Source organism: Pelodiscus sinensis, chromosome 1 (assembly GCF_052426305.1).
Source record: "Pelodiscus sinensis isolate ZL-2025 chromosome 1, ASM5242630v1, whole genome shotgun sequence".
Taxonomy (NCBI): domain Eukaryota; kingdom Metazoa; phylum Chordata; order Testudines; family Trionychidae; genus Pelodiscus; species Pelodiscus sinensis.
Window position 1 is genome coordinate 177,975,290 of NC_143052.1, and position 17,462 is coordinate 177,992,751.

Sequence of the window (17,462 nt, forward strand, 5' to 3'; positions counted from 1 at the left end):
CAGTTAAGGAAAACCCTAACTGAAAATCAGAAAGCTGATTTTTAGAAGTACTGTTGCACTAGCCCTGCTCTTCTCTACAGTAATTTCAGTTCAAGTACCAAGATATTTCTGTGTGTTCTTTGTGTGTTGGTGTATAACTCCTGCTCACAAGAAATTACATATGTAGGGATCAAATATCAGTTTGAGAGTATAGTGACAATTCTTTCAATTTAATGTCTGACTTCCCATTTGTGTATATTTTCTGGTGGTTGTTGGTGTGGTGGATTAAATTCCCATCAGCAAGAATATCACTTTTTTCTCCATTGCCTATGTTGTTGTTTCAAATTTAGCTCCATGTAGCAGTTACAGATGCTTCCTGTATGAAAGAGTCTATACAGTGTACGTTTGTATAATAAAATATTATATACAGTAAAAACATAGCTATCCATGGATCTTGGGATAGGGACACCTGTAACTGTTGACTAAGAAAGGGTTTGGATAATTGGATGACCTAGCTCAGCAGATTCTGAAGACAACATACAGGCTCGGAAGATACTGAGTCAAACTTTCAAGTCTACTGAGCTAGCTCTTCAGTTGTCTGACTCACTCAGTAGGGCTTTAGACTTTATGTGGTGAAAAAAAAAGTGCATGCATAAAGACTTGTTCTTCAAGGTCTGTCTTGACAGTTAATTTACTGAATGAGCCAGGACACTATCACTCCATCTATGGTAGTGAAATGTAGCAGGAATCTTCTGAGTGGTGACCAGGAAATGGAGGGGGAGGGTTAGTAGTAATTACCATTCACCAAATCTAATTTACCTGAAACCCTGAGGGGTATAATCCTATTTTAAATACCAGGCCATGTGGGAAAACTGATGTTTGGATAATCAATTGCTGGCTCTATATTTCTAGGGTAGTGATGTAGAAGAGGAGGAAAGGAAATAATGTGGACAATGAAGAGTAAAAGACTAGTAGTGACCTTACAAGTGACCTGGACTAGGCAGATGAATTGCCAATTGGTAAAACCCTTGATTTATGCTGGTCTTTGTGGTAAAGTAGCTAACCAACAGGTAGCAGAGTACAAGCTTATTCACTGGAAACTTCATCTTATTTTTCAGTTGTATTTCACTCCCCTTTGTGATATTTTCATCCTTGTATTGAGTTTCAGATATAGACTAGGTTAAGCTTCAGTTATCAATAACTTCAGAATGAAAACATTCCAGGGATGTTATAAATATCCCCAATCCAAACATTACAAATTTAGAAGTTTCAGAGTTTAGGTTACATTTTAAAGAATTTCAAACATAATAACATGGGAATGCATTGTAAAAGTACCCAAAAACCCTTAACTTGTTCCTGCAGTGATGCCATATAATAAGCATATAATTACGATAAATGTGCAATAGTGCTTATAGTCTCAGATTTAATTCAAACTGGACTTTAAAGACAGATTAAAGGTGTGTTTTGTCAGGGGGTGTGCACTGTCACTGTGTCAGTACAGGGAAGAATTAAGGGTCTTTGGGTGTCTTAACTCTGAATTCCCATGGTTCTATGAGACAATTGAGGAGAGAAGGTCAGGAAAGTATGACAGTCCATAGGAAGAAATGAGGGATAGGTGGGATGGAACAGATGGGAAGGAGGAGAGATGCAGAAGAAGATGGAAAGCCAATACAGAGATGTGCTCAGTAGATAGTCTTGTTAGAATTGTTTCAGTAACACTGGATGGAAGAAGTGAGACAGTTACAGTAGTGAGACCTGATTGAATTTTGATTAGCAGTTATTAAAAGTAAGTCAAATAAATAAAGGAAGGAAGTAAGGAAGTAGATCAATTTTTATGCGGTTAGGGCCAAATTCTGTCTTTAGAAATGCATATATTCCATTTATCAGTGGCAGCAGACCTGCATCTTAGGACAGAATGTGGCTAATTTTGTGATTGGCATCACGTATATAAATCTTGTGTATCTGTAGGAGTCCCAATGTAGACATTGTTACAGGTGCAGTATTTTAATATTATTTTAGATCTAGTCTATGCATGAAACCTCTCAGTTATATGTATATATATATATATATATATATATATTTTCAGTTTCTGCTCTTTGTTAGAAAAATCAAAACTACAGATTTTATGAGCTTTCAATATTCAATTTTATTTACCTCTCATAGTGCAACTGACCTGCTGCGTGATTGCTTTTCTAAGGGAAACAATGCATTGTAATAAATTTGTTTTCAAGGACACTTTTGTTATTTAATCAGCAGCAGGGTTTTTTTGTAGGGGATTTTGGTGCTTTTCTATGTGTTTATGTGTATATGTATGTATGTATTTATTTTAAAAGGTTTTCTAATGTTGAAGTAAAACTATTAAATTACTTATTTATGAGAATTATGGTCCAGCATACTGTAATATAGTACAGATTTGTTATTGTCTTTTTTTTAACCAGTTCAGACTCAACTAGTCTTTAGGGAGCAAGAGAGTTACATTTCAATGACTGTATTTCTACTACTGTACTTTATTATAAAGCTATTTTCTTTATAATTTTTCCTGTGGCAAGATATGACACAGGCAGATGTTTACTTGATTATCTTGATTATTGACAGGGATAGTTCTTTGAAGTTACTAAATATTTGTTTGCAATAATAATGGCGTTTGAGTATATACACATTTCCTCTTGCTTTTTTTAGGGTTTCTTAGTAACAAAATATAGAAAGAGGCAAATTGTTCCTATGTGTACATTTATTTGATAAAATGAGCTTTTTAAATTTTTGTTTCTGGAGCTACATGTGGATTCTATAGATACTTAGGCCAATCTTCACTGTCAGATGAGTTTATTTAAAGAGCTTTTTTAGTCACCTTTGAACCAAAATGATTTCTCCAGATGTACAGAAGTGAACAATGTAAAAATCTTGCTGCTTCAGCAGAACTGGATCCAGCTGGCCGGGAACTGGATCTACAAGTCATTGGTTACAGCTGTGTTTCGATTTATGTGATGGTTGAAAAAATAAATTACCAGATTAAATGGTTAGAAAGAGGACTCTTTGTTTAGCCTTTGTGTGGGGACTGAAAGTGTTTATGGTGCTGTTTTCTACACAGCCTTTGCAAAGTAAGCTGGACAAACAGACTTATTTAAAACTCCTCAGAAATGTTGCACATTCAGCTTTATATCATCACAGAAGAGACTTATGTTTTTGTGTAATACTGTCAACCAGCAACTGTTGTAAAGGTCTGTGGCCTCTGATGGTGGCAGTCACATTTCTGTCTTTTATACAGTATTATGAGCTTTTGTGGGCAAACCCCACTTAATCAGATGATGCTCACAAAAGCTCATGATATTATCTATATATTTGTTAGTCGTGTCACAGGGCTATTCATTGTTTTTAAAGTTACGGACTAACATGGCTACTCCTCTGAGATTTTCTGTCTTTCAGGAATTGTGGTTTATCATTACAAGATAGTGTTCTTTACCTTAATAGTTAAATGCTTTAGAATGTGTCTCTTAGCATGCATACAAATACATGCAGGCCTCTGTCAAATCCATAAATTTTAATAGGTTTATTATTGCAGCTTTGTAGATCACTTACCTTTCACTTTGCATAATAATGTTCATGCAATTATAAATCTGGCACACAGCAATTCAGAAAACTAGATACACTGAAATCAGAAAATAAATGCCAACAAGTTGAGTGATTAAGTATTTCTTTTAGCATTCTATCAATTTCTATGAATATGCTCCTCAATGCATGGATATATATATATATATATATATATAGTTGCGAGCTTTTGTGGGCAAAACCCACTTCTTCCGATGAGCAGGGATCTGAGGAAGTGGGTTTTGCCCACAAAAGCTCATGATCCTATCTATATATTTTTGGTTAGTCTCTAAGGTGCCACAGAACTACTCGTTGTTTTTATAGTTACAGACTAACAGGGCTGCCCATGTGAGTCTGTTGAAGATAATGTGAATTGAGGGTGCTTAGTCCTTCATATGATTGGACGTTACATTCTGGAAGTGAAGTCCTGACCTCTCTAAAGTAAATGGGTGTTTTATCATTGACTTGAATGATGGCAGGCTTTTACCTTTGGAGTCAGAGTCTGCTGGCTTTTACTTAGATTAACTAGTACCATATCCCACAAGCAATTCCACTGAAATAAATGGAACTGATTGTGGAGTTAGTGCTACTCTGTGTGAGTAAGAGTATTAGCATCTGGCCAATAATAATAGTTAGTTATAATCAATTCAAAGCCTGCATCTCAAGACCAGATAAACTTATGAAAAGGTCAATAACATTCAACTTTCAGAGGTGAAAACACAGGTAAGTAACCAAGATTTTTAAAGCTTTAGTCAGGATATGGCATAGTAGTTTGGAAACCCAGAGACATTTTCAGTTCTTTGTATCTGTGTGTTCAGCAAGATTTTTTAGCAATAATTTTAGGCAGACAATTTAGTTTCATTTTACAATTATAAAGCTGTCAGTGTTCATGGATTGATATCGGTTACATTGTATCTATTAAGGCATATTTCTCAACAAATGCAAAGATAAATGTGGATGATGATGGTTGTAATTATGTCATAATTGTTATTCTATCAAGATTTAATTACTTTCCTAAATACATTTTGCACAAATCTTTTTCTAAGAGCTGTCTCTATTCTTTATGAAATCCTACACAATGCTGACAGCAATGAGAACTAAATACCAGAACAAGAGTTCTGTTCCAAGTCAAAAATGAAATCAAACTAGCTGGCCAAGTTCCATCATAAACCACCCTCAGAAATACCAGAAGCACACTTAAAAAGTTTTTAATAGAGTATTTTCCCCAGCCCTTCCCCATTTTCTTGTCCCCCAGCAGCATTTTACATTAAGAACCATGCGACAGAAAGTCGTGGTGATGCAGAATAAATAACCATAATGTATCAAAAGCAGACAAAGGTGTGATTGATCTGTCTGGAATTGGCAGACTCTTTCGCTGCATCAAGCTGTTTCTTTGATCAATGAAGGTATAGCCTCTGACCCTTAAAAAAATCAATGCAATTGATTGAAAAAGAAGAGACAGAGCTATAAGAATGCAAGATAGACTTTAACCTTCACTGTCGAGAAAGTTTTAAATATTATTTTTGCATACATTTAATACCTATAATTCCATATTTTATTTTTTAAAAGATTTTTTTCTTCACCCCAGTTTTGGAAACTCCAGAAACAAAGTTCTAGAAATAGTGTCACTTATTGGGAACGTATGTCACAAAGGCATATCCTTTAAACAACATTGTTCATGAAAGATACACACTTCTGTGCATTAGATTTTCTTGTATAAATTTTAGGCCTGATCCTGAGCAAACATCCATGCTGATAGTGCAGTTAATTTCATTGGGATTGCAGCCTAAGTAAAGTTGTTCAAGTATGTTGCGGGATCAGGCGAACTATATGTTGCAAATACAGAATGAAATTCCGGCATGGGAAAGTAAGAGCTATGGCCAAAAATACCATATTTAAAATAACATATTTCCTGAACATCTGTCAATAGATAAAAAATATAGCTATACAGGAAATAAAGAGAAGAGAAATTTCAGAACATATTTGTAGCTACTATTTTAAGAATATATAGATCTCCAGGTCTTCTACTATATACTCAAATAAAACTCTAAACTCAAACTTTTTGCCGCAGTAATCATGCGTTTTATTTACATTCTGTATTTGTTTTTACTTCCAGGCTGTTTCTCCAGATTAAACTAAAGCAATTATAATATTGTTTTCATTAATAAAATCAGACTATTATGTGCTTTTTAATAGACAAAACAAACTCACTCAGTTTTTCATGCTTTTGGACTTCTTGGAAATGAATAGGTGTGTGAGGGGTGTATATGTGTGTGTCCATGTATCACTTGTTCTTTTGTTTCACAAATAATTAAAAACAACAGGGTTTTTTTAATTGACAATATCCGTAAAACCAATGAGATTTAATATGAGTGCATATACTGTACTTTCAAAGTAATTAAGACTGCAATATTCTGTGCTGTCATGTGGATTAATTTTAATTACAGACAGGTAAATTGAAAAGTCAGCAAAAAGAGGTAAAATAATATTTTTCACGTATGAAGAATTCTTGCAAATTGCATAGAAAAAGTTGGAAGGTCACTATTTCTGTGCATAATTTTTTTTATTCTGCTTCTGTTTGTACAGCTTCACTTTATTCAATTAAAATAAAACACATTATGCTTAAATGGGAATTTCCATTACAGTTAAGGAAAAACATTGTCAGTAAAAACAATATTAAGGGTGAGCTAGGGAGGGTTGAATCAAAGAACCAACAGGATTTTATATTTCCAGTTCATCTGGAATTTTTCTGAACTCCCTGCCCACTTGCTGTTCAACAGGAAGAGATGTCATGAACAGCCATACAAAGGTATGCTATACTGGTCACGCTCAGTCTAACTCTTAAACACTCTCACAAACAAGACTGTGAAAGAGATACACTTTGAGGCTAAATCATAAGCCTCCACTTATTTTTACTGCTATGAAACCACTGGTTGTTTTTCATGTCTATCCCTCTTGGAGCCCACACAGATTATAAGAATTGAAACCTAGACACCATAATCACACATTTGATATCTCACACATTTCCTCTTTCTTTTTTAGGAAGATACAGTCAAATTCCCTTCCAATAGTATCTCTTTCTTCTTGTCATCCCACAACTTCTTTCTTTAACATTATCAGTGTAACTACATATAGTGCACACACAGAAAAATGTCCTTTAGTCTCATTATCTAATGCCTCCCTCCACTCAAAATAGGTATCTCATACTTGAAGGTACTTTGATATCTACCATGCATGTTCAGCCTCCCTGCCTCCTCCCCATAAGCAATAGTTGCGATGGCACTTTTTTTGTGTTTTTTTTTTCCAATTGTGATGTCTGCAACAATGGCTGCTGTTCGCATTTTGCTCTCTAAGTATAGACAGCATCGTTCTATTCAGGATGTTAATGCTGTCCCCTTGTGGATGAAGCTTGCAGTCTATAGTGCTGCTTGTGTTGTACTGTAAAGTAAAGCTGAGTAGCATTTGTGCGTCCTTCCTCTGTTGAATTTGGTGCAGAAGGCATCACATTCTATTTTGTCTCTAAAGGACAGTAGTCAGCTTCTTTCTGTGTCTGGTGCCATTGTCAAAAGAGCCCATCCCTGAAAGGATGTGAACCTGAAGACTCCCTCCCACCCAGACGTTAGTGGGCGTGTTGTCTGCATGTCTAAATCAAGGTAGAAACAAAGTAATTTCTTGCTGAAGACAAAGTCCCTTGGATCCCCGTCAAAAGGCAACTGTGTTAAGCACTGAGTCATTTTCTAGGATAAATCTGAATTAAGAAAACAGGCATTTTTCCTCACCTCTACAAATGAAAACAAGTTGAATCACTAAATCAAACAATTGAACCCCAATAACAATATGCCTTATATAATGATACTACAGAATGTTTCCTTGAGCATGCTTCAAAAGACAGGGTCTGAGTTACAAGGCATATGTAAAGAGGGCCATTCCCCAGCTCCTTCAGGTACTCCCTTCGCCCCCCCCCCCCGAACAGCTTCCCTCGACTTCCCTGCCTTCCTTTTGTATTAAGATAGACATTGAGTGCTGCTATCCTGTTCTCATGCCTCACCCCTGCTGTCCCATCCATCTCCAAAATACAGCGAGCACCCACATGTGTTCTATTTAACTATGTCAGCACCCTGAGATACAGAGCGTTTTTTGTCAGATGACACTCACAGAGCTGTGTGCTGCACATCCTGCTTCTCCAAGTGAAAGCAGAGCTTCTGTTAAAAGGTGTGGTTCTGGGTGAAAACCAAAGCAATGCATACAAAGTTGAATGTTAAAGTGAATGTAATGGGGATTATTTTATTATTTTGAACGTGCTGGCGGAAGAATCCAGATCTCTGGGACTACAGTAGCTATACAGCAGCATTAATTTTGATATTTTGACCCCCGCCCCTACACCCAAAGTGATAAAACTTGAACAAGAAAGATATACAATTTTTGCTGAGATGTTTTCCATATAGAGTTTCTGATCTCTTCGGAGCTTGCGCAAAGAAAAACTCGTTACATTGGTGGAATTTTGTCCGTAAGTAGGAAATATTAATCATAACATGAGGGCTAAAAAACTGCTTCCGTGCCTGAGACTGACAGCTCTGAGTTTTTGCTGTTGCATATGGGAGAAAACTGTGGATGCAAAATGTAAGAAGACAAGGGCGACTGATTGAAATGCAAATATGTATTTAAAGGTATCTTGAAATAAAAACTTTTTAATTATGAATAAAATAGTTATTCATAAACTAAAAATGGTTTATCCTGAGAGGTTCCTCCACCAGAAATGTATGTTCCCAAACAAGGCTGTAGGGGAAAGAGTTCTATAATACTGTATTAGTAATGAAGAGTGAACAGCTCCAGTCTAATTCAACTAGTTCTGTCATATTTGTAATCTCCTAGGAAACAGCTGAGTTGAATGTTAATTAAACAGCATTCTTTGATCCACCCAGCCACTCCCAGAGGCATAATAGTAATCATATATAGCAAATACATAATGGCATGTTTAAAAGAATGCATCTAACCTTGCCATATTCATACTAAAAACATTTTTTGCTGCCTTGACTCCTGCTCTCATATTATTTAAAGCCTAGGGGAAAAAAGCCAAGTTAAACTTTGATGGTTTATCTGGAAGGAAGGGAGACAGGAAGTATAAATTCCTCTTCTAGGCTATATAAGGGTTAATGATTAGAAGGGTGGAATCAGGAAAGACCTTAGGACCAGATCTATGACAGTGGTAATTGAGCTGATTGACTACGACATCTCGTTTCAGACTACTATTGATTTAATTTAGTCTGTGTTCCCATTAGTCCCCAAGGTGCTCCCCAGTGAAGCCTCAGCACTTGAACCTGGATATTCTTCCTACTCACTGTCCAGACATACTTTTACAAAATGTGCAGCCATTTCAAATTCAAAACCTCATGGTTTTACTCTAAAGTTTCTAATTTCAGTAGGTTCATGTTTTTTTAACCATTGAGAAGAAAGAGGCAGAGAGAGGGAGATGGCATTGGTGATGGTGGTGGGGAAGATGTGGCTAATATCTGCATTTGTTGTTTTGGAACTGCTGATCTAGCGAAGGCTTCCTTTTTGAGATAGTCCACAAAGCTGGAACAGCAGGAGGCAGTTTGCTTCACATGAACATTCAATTATTTAAAAAGTAGCCTTTTTCCATGTGTGATAGCCATAGCAAGGTCACAACATTAATTTATCCAGGGTATTGTGTGGATAACTATACAGGATAAAAATATAAAGGGTGCAGATGCAGAAGCAGCAAAAAATGGATGGGGCTGAGCAAAATGAGAATAAGACGGGATGACCAATCTAATGTATGGACAGCAATAAGAACCTGGCATCTCTCACAGATTATTGATGGCAATACATATTTTAAACCATGCTGTGAATGTGTTAATTTTCTTTATACTTCAATAAATGCTAAACTGAATGCTGTAATACTGTTTTTTTTTTCAGTTTCCCAAATCTGATTTCAGTCTGATTTCAGTCTCGGCATTTTATTGCTTGCTTTCTCTGTCTGTGGGTGTATGCCTCCTTTTTGAGATTACAGACTTAACTGTTTCCTAATTGTCTACTTTTTCTTTATTACTGATCCGTATGATGACTGGCCATGGTGTAAAAGCTGGTTTGGGATTCATACCATGATTTTTTTGCTTTCTGTAGTGTAGGGGTTTGTAGTATTTTCTCTGGAACTTTTATGCGAATGGATGCCCTTCACATTTGCTGCCACAGTTGTGTTGCCAAGCTGTTATCTTTGTTGGTACTGCAGTGTTGCACTGCATGTTGGGATCTGTCTGTGTGGGATAAGCTGAACATTTCTACAGCACCAGACAGCTTTTAGAATTGGCTTGAAAATTGTGTGTTCCCCATCCCTCTTTTGTAAATAATTTTTATACTACTAATCACTGTGTAGTGGTATTGTCAGGTAAAACAATTGCTCACGTAAAAGGGGAATGCTTGCAAGTTTATTGTGCAGTATGTTATGAAAGCATCTTGTTTTAAGAACAAAGGAACAAGGTAAAAGACATACAGAGTAACTATGCTTTATGGATTTTCATAGTCTATAATACAAATGTACCTGAATTTCAGCTAACAAAGCTTTGTGGTATACAATGTGTATAACATAGATATCTTGCAAATGTTTAAGACATACATTACACGGCGTACTATATATAGATAGATGTCTAGATAGACTAGACACAATATATAGGTCAATATATATGCATTACGAGGTACTCACATGATTGCCCAGTATTCTGTACATTGAGTAGTATATATTTCTACTGTTCTCTGTCTGTCTTTCTGTCTCTGTCTCTCTTTGTCTCACACGAACATGTGCTAATTTTTATAAGGAGGTCTAAAATAAAGAATGACTAATATCTTGTGAGGTATTGGTTTAAATCCAGCAATTTATTATTTCAACACCGTATTAGTGATTCAGATCTTGGCAATAATTTGGCTAAAAATAATATAATTCCTACCAAGTGAGAACACATCTAGTTAAAAAAAACCAATCAGTTGGATTCACATTCAAATTTGTAAATTTCATGTTGATTATTCAACAAAAATAGAAATTTCTGGATCCCAGCAGCTTTTGAGAGTTGATCTGTCCTTTGCACCAATATTTATTCAAGCAAGGGAAAAATGAAGAAGGCGTAGAATAAACTCTAAGACTGCTAAAGAATTGCTGGCATTATTTCTCCCTACATCACGTGTGAGCCTGGGTTGCCTGCTATTCCTGAGGCAGAGGATCGAGGATGAAAGTCTGTGTGTCAGAGCCTGTTTTCACAACTGCATTTGGAGATCTGTCTTATTGATTAGGAGAAAAAGGGGGAGGGAATAGGAGGGTGAGGTGAGGGGAGGACCGACTGACTACTGGCTTATTGCAGCTCAAGACATTTTCTTCCGGAAAGATGTCAAACAACTGAGACACAGCAACAGAGGAAGTAGAAAGGTGGAAAAATAAGAAGAGGGACCTTTTGGAAGAAATGAAGGCATTTCTTATGAGAGCCTTGAGGCTTTTTTTTTCCTTCCAACATCTGACCTGCAAGGGCTAGAGTGACAGCGTCATGCAAATGCTGCAGTCCAGCAGGTCTGAGAGAGGGTGGATGCTAGACAGTGAGTTAATGTTAATGATGAGTGCAGTGAAAATACCAGCCGATACCACCCCCTCCACACACAACCGCTCTGAGTCAGCATCCGCTGCTTTGCCTTGCCTTTCTCTGTGTGTCTGTGTGTACGCGCATGTGTGTGTCTGTGTGTGTGTGTGTGTGTGTGTGTGTGTGTGTGTGTGTGTGTGCGTGGCTGTGGCTGTGTGCATGTGCATGGAAGGTAAAAGCCAGTCAGTCAGTGAGAAGCAAAGGTACGTTTGAGAGCAACTAAAATCTGACTGATTTCCATCTTCAGAGCATCAGATGTATTCCCTAAGGAGGATGGGTCTATGTGATGGGGGTGGTGTAATTATGTTAATGTCATATTTATAGAGGGGAGAGATTTTTCATTCTAATTATTGGTTTGAAAGCTGTGGTCAAAAATTGCTTGGAAAACCATGCTCAGTTTTTTTAAAAAGGCATGGAATGAAATCTAGGGAATGCTTGGATTTTTTTTTGTTTTTGTTTCATAACTAGTTAATGTCTAAGGCATAACTGATTGAATAGTGCATACCAAATGACAAAGAAAAACTCCTATATAATGTTGCATTATATCACTGACCAAAGTATTTAAAGTAATCCAAGATGTACTGAAACATTTGGAGAGATGGGCAAGGGGATAGTAAGGCAATTAGCAAATATTTTCTTCAGTATAGCTTTCTGTACAGCTTGCTTGTAAATGAATGATTCACCTGTTCTACTAGCATATATTCTAATTCTTTTTCCCCCTTCTCTTTTTTTCCCTTTAAAGCTGAACCGCTTCCTGAAGAGCACTGAATTTTCTATACCAGATTCTACTTCAGTGGCCAGGACCTTCATGGCCACTGAATCTTGCTCTGGGCTCTGAAAAAAAGCATCGCCGATCCATCCCTAAAGTAGAAATGTTCTGTTCCATCCCGCAAGCAAGGCTAAAGATTGGAGGAGAATGAATGTGAAGCTAATTCAGGATTGTGGTCGTGCCATTAAAGTTTTCAGCTTCAGAACAAAATGATTTGGGAAATATCCATTTTCTTGCTGTATCAACAATGTTTAAAAGTTATAGGTGGTTCAAGTGACATGACTCGAATGATGACAGTCTCTGCATGTCAATAATTTCTACAGTTTATGGAGTGAAAATAGTTCTGAGGTTGGAAAAGAAGAAGCTGATAATATAAGCCTGTAATTGGGATTAAATGTCGAATATGGGGAAGAGGAAAAAAAGTAAATAGATGCCCACAGGTTATCCTTACACTGATGATGGGTTTAAAGTACTGTATATACTAGGGCCCACCTTCTTGTGGGATTAAAGGTATAATGGGGAAATATTTCAATTAGAACCCCATTAACAAGCATTTAATGCTTCTTTAAGGCATTAGAGGAAATAGAATAAAACATTTACTGTACAAAACTGCTGCAAAAAGACTTTAACCCCTTAATAGACTTATCCTTTGGCTGTATTTTACCATGGCCACTCACGAATCAGAATAGTAAACATTTTATTTTACTACTTTTTTCCTAATTTGTGGTAACATCAGTTCTAGGAAGTATCTTGATCAATCATATGTTGTTATTATTTTGAATGTATGTGTACATATTACCTACTTATTTGATCTTTCCAACCCTTACTTGAAAAAGTGTTTTTAATACAACAGCAACAAAAGTTTTACTGAATGTAATCTTGACGACTAAGTGATTCAGATTATGTGAAGAGGAATTCTACTGGATCATATTGGACTTTTCCTAGTCCCTGAGACCCTAACTTGTGAGGTTTTTTAGCAACAATCACAAGTCAGGCTCTTGGGACCTAGGCGGAGGGGAACCAGCAGCTTTGGACTTTATTGATTGTATATCTGCAGTATTAACAGAACCAAAAGAATTTTTCCTATTTAGGGGAAAATATTTATTACTGATGTTAAGCCCTAGTATTATGCTACAAAATATTGCTGCTAAGTATATATAAAGATTCTGCATAATTTGTATGTTTGGAAACCTATATCATAGCAGATAACATGTAACATTTAGAATTAAAATTTAAAATGTATAGTAGATGTCTGTATAAAAATCAAGTACTGAGGATAAATGCCCTGTTTCCACCCATAATTTTTCTGTTGTGGGTGCTTCTGATGGAAAATCAAAACAAAACACATTTCCAAATGTATTGCTCTTTAAAAATTACAAATAATACATTGAACTATGAGGCCTAGAAAATGCATTCATACTGTTATCTTTAGAGTAATAATCTGAACATGCAAGAAAACTGTTGCTTCTCTTTTCCTGTAAGGCAATGCAGAGATTCCTTTGTAGCTGTCAGCATTTCTCTTAGTCTTTATAATAATACAATAAAAATTCTTTCATTTGGTGTATTAGCTGCACTGTAAAAGAAGAGAGCTGGAGTCAAATTCATAATGCTGTGTTGAAGTCTCTTTTCACGTAGAACTATATACCCTTTCATCTACTTACTGTATCACAGTAGAGAAGTTAGGATACCAGTAATTAGACTCAATTGTTTAGTTTCTTCCCTTACTTTTTACTTTTTTTTCACTTATAAAACAGACTAACTGTTGTATTGACTCTATATGTTGAATACTTCTATGACTTCAACATGAGATTTACCAGGACACAGCTACTTTACAATGCCTATCACTCCTAAACTGCTGAACCAGAATACAGAGAATTTGACTGTATTTCTTTATATTTTATTTGTAATTTTATCTCAATAACTTTTTTTTCAGTTCCCTGTATCTAACCCAAGATGGTGCAACATGCTGTTAATACTGCACTGGTGTCAGACTTTACTGATTGAAACAAAGGCTTGTCTTAAGAAAAACATCTAAACAATTCAGTCATTTTGAAACTGATATTTTGGCTCTAATTTATTTTTTCCACATACGTGGCAGGAATTGTGATTTATTATAACATTACAATTTAAATAAATTACTCTTAAATATTAGAATAAATCAAGTTTTTCTTTCTTCTATTTTCTTACAAAACAGACCACTCACTGTATAGTTTTCAGTTAAGTCACTAAAACTACAGTTAAAGCTTTACTTTAAAAGAATCGCAAAAAAATTCTTACCTATCCCAAAGATGACATAGTTCCTAATAAAGACTATTTTTTCTTCCTAAAACCATCAATCTTGCATGCTGAGAACACTCAACAGTTACATGGAAACACTGGATTCATCCTAGAAGTGCTCATAATCTTTTTTTAAAGGTGGATTGTCCTCTCTTGGTTTCTGTTTATGTAATCAGAGAGTAGTAGATCTAAATCTGAATACACAAAAGCAAAATACCAAACCAGGGTGATGTACTGATGAGATACTTTGGTAGCAATTCACTTTATTATACATCATAGATTCTCTGACTTGTTTTAGAAACAACATTAAGGTGTTGATTAAGTGAACATATGTTCTGCCCTGATAAACTATATAGTGAGATCTAAATATATTGTTTGTGGTATAGACATACTCATAGACAGCAACTATAGTATTTAGAATAGCCATAATAGGTTCCAAAGTACAAATGCTAATTATGCTTCGTGTATCAGATGATGGGATCTGTAGTGCATTTATATATAATCACAAATTTTAATCTGATTAGTTCTTATCTAATTTGTTCATATCTGTGATTCAGTTTATTATTAGGTGTAAAAAAAAAAGGACATTAGACCCTGCATTTTTCATCTGTCTTAATCATGAAATAATAATTAAAAAATTCCAAATATTTTCTATAAAGCAAGGAGTGATGATCAAATGAATCCAGAAAATAACCCTGTGTGGCTTGGTTTTTTTATACCAACAATATGAATCCAGTGAAGAGGGCTGAATGCTTAAACTCTTATGGTATAGTGGTTATTCTATACCCATTCTATTCACCATTTCCCTTTGGAAATGGGAGAAAAAGTTGGAGCCCACTAAGGTGTAGGTGTGTGTGTGTGTGTTTGTGTGTATGTGTGTGTTAAACAAACTCCCATTGTGGTCAGTGAGACTTTTTGCCCATGTCTGGACTTAATGATCAAGCCCAGAGCTGCATATACAATGATATAGATTTATTATTTTTATTTATTAGCTGCTGGGCATCAAACAGATCTTTTGTTCTTATAATCTATATCTATATCATCTATATCTAGTGTTTATTCATGTATCTGTTACCTTTTCTGTTGCAATATAATATTTTATAAATGCTGTATAATATGTGAATTTAGGTAATCAGCTCATGCTACAGCTTAAAAAAACCCCTCTAGCAACAGAGCGAGAGAGAGAGAGAAAACGATGTGTGATGCATACAAAAAAGGAGTGATATTAACAATTCGATGAATTCCTAGTTGGTAGACCAGACTGAGCCAGACGCATACATTAACGGCTGTCTGCTGCTGATGTGAGCCCGCTCAATGCGGTGGAAATGAAAGATCACCTAGCCCCTGACACCAGCTTATTTGTACGTTTTAATTTTAAAAAGGAAAATCACTGTTTTACATAAACATCTTAACCCCTGCATGATTTTCCTCCTTCCTCCCCTTCTCCCCTTCATATTGTTTGCTAATTTACTGTCAACTTTAAGTGCTGTTTAGCTAGAATACAACAAAAACATCAGTCAAAAAGCAAGTGGAAGTATTAGCTTCCCTTTTGTCTGCCATGCATAATTGTGTTATTATCATGATAATCATATATTTTAACTTTTAATCTTCATGAGGGACACACACATTTTCCAGAATGTCATTTTAAAGCATTTTCAGTTTCACCAAGGATAATACTTATCACTTTATATAAAAATATAATGTTTATGGCTCATGCCAGGTGTGATTTGGTCATACTCTTGAAAGTCCTTAATACCTTTAAATACATAGTATTCAATCTACCAGTCAGGAGTCCTTGCCAAAACCTATACAAATTGAGATCTATTAATATTTTGTCTAGAAGAATGCTACATGAGTCTGGGAAATTGCAATCTAAGTTAATTACTGTTGGAATTGTAGGAAAGAATAGTTTACCTTAAACTGTATCACAAGAATCTGCCATTCAGGGCATATTCCTCTTCATCTGATTATATATATATCAATGAAGTTTGACAGAAGATATTATCCATTTACATGGGTAATGAAAATCGGCAACTCAATGGTTTTCTAACTCACAGCTTTTTTCACCACTTTAACGTGCAATGCAGCAAAAATGTCTATGGGCAGTAATGCAGCCATTATTTTGATTTGTCCATTTGATGACTATGCTCCTTTCCTGACTGTATATTTAATTTAGCACTGAAATTCTGCTATTTCCATCTACAACACAGAAAAGAGACCAACTTTTCAAATTCAATGCTATCTATAAAACCACTTGACATTTCAAATGTTAGAAAAAAAGCAAATTCACATTCAAATGGTAGGATCCCATAAACAATTGTTAGCTAGATTGTATCACTCAAACACCAAATAAATATTGGGACTACATTAATTTTCAGATGTAAATTCATTTAAAGTCCCATTGTCTGAACAAGGCATCAGTGGGAGACAATCTCTTGGTAATGTCTTTCATCATTCGTTACTTACTAGGCATACCTTCAGTTTTCATTGAGTGCTGCATCTTTCCAGTTCTCTCTAATATTAGGTTCATCTTTATCAGATTAACTAAATTAATCTAGTAATACTAAATTGTATGTAAGGCTACTTTTTATTTACAGAGTCTGATAAATGGTGAGATATTGAGGCAATCGAGATTCAGTGAATGTAAGATTCCTTAAATCAACATTGACAAAACTGTATTACGTGTATAAGAATTTTTAACCTGATATAAGTAGGATTTAAAATTCATCATGGAACCTTCTAGCCGATTATGCACTGACATTACTCTCATAGGCTTTCAGCATTGTCATGTTTATTCTTGTCCCTGTTTATTTCAAAATTAAGGATTAGTTTGTAATTGTGTGATAAAGTGCGTGCAGTAATGATGGCTATAACAATACAAGTATCCTGGGGAGGAGGGGGGAAGCAGACTTTGGGTTTACCTCTGCCCATTAAGCAATTGTATAGGGGTATCATTTTTACATTAATCATTTACTTTTGTGTATTTATTTTTAGTAGCAAAGCAAACTAACAAAGTTTTGCTGAATAGTTTTTTCTTTGTGCATGGTGAGGTATAAAGGCAAAACAAAACAAATGCTCCACTCTTTTCAATAAGTTTTTCCTGGAGTCTGTGAAAATACTGACAATGCGTACATCCCATTTGATGGGTGTTACTTTAACACATTCCCTCAGAATTATATTAGAATACTCCAGTGATGAAATACATATTGAAA

The 17,462-nt window shown here is 35.5% G+C and overlaps 1 protein-coding gene across 1 annotated transcript in view; it reads left to right on the forward strand.

Moving 5' to 3' along the window:
• LOC149525675 (uncharacterized) overlaps positions 1 to 13,713 on the forward strand; it is a 444,259-nt gene extending 430,546 nt beyond the window's left edge. Inside the window, exon 6 of the mRNA XM_089773522.1 lies at positions 11,947 to 13,713. The gene's annotated coding sequence lies outside the window, so the exon portion shown is untranslated. The remainder of the gene's footprint in view (positions 1 to 11,946) is intronic.
• Positions 13,714 to 17,462: the final 3,749 nt, after the last annotated feature.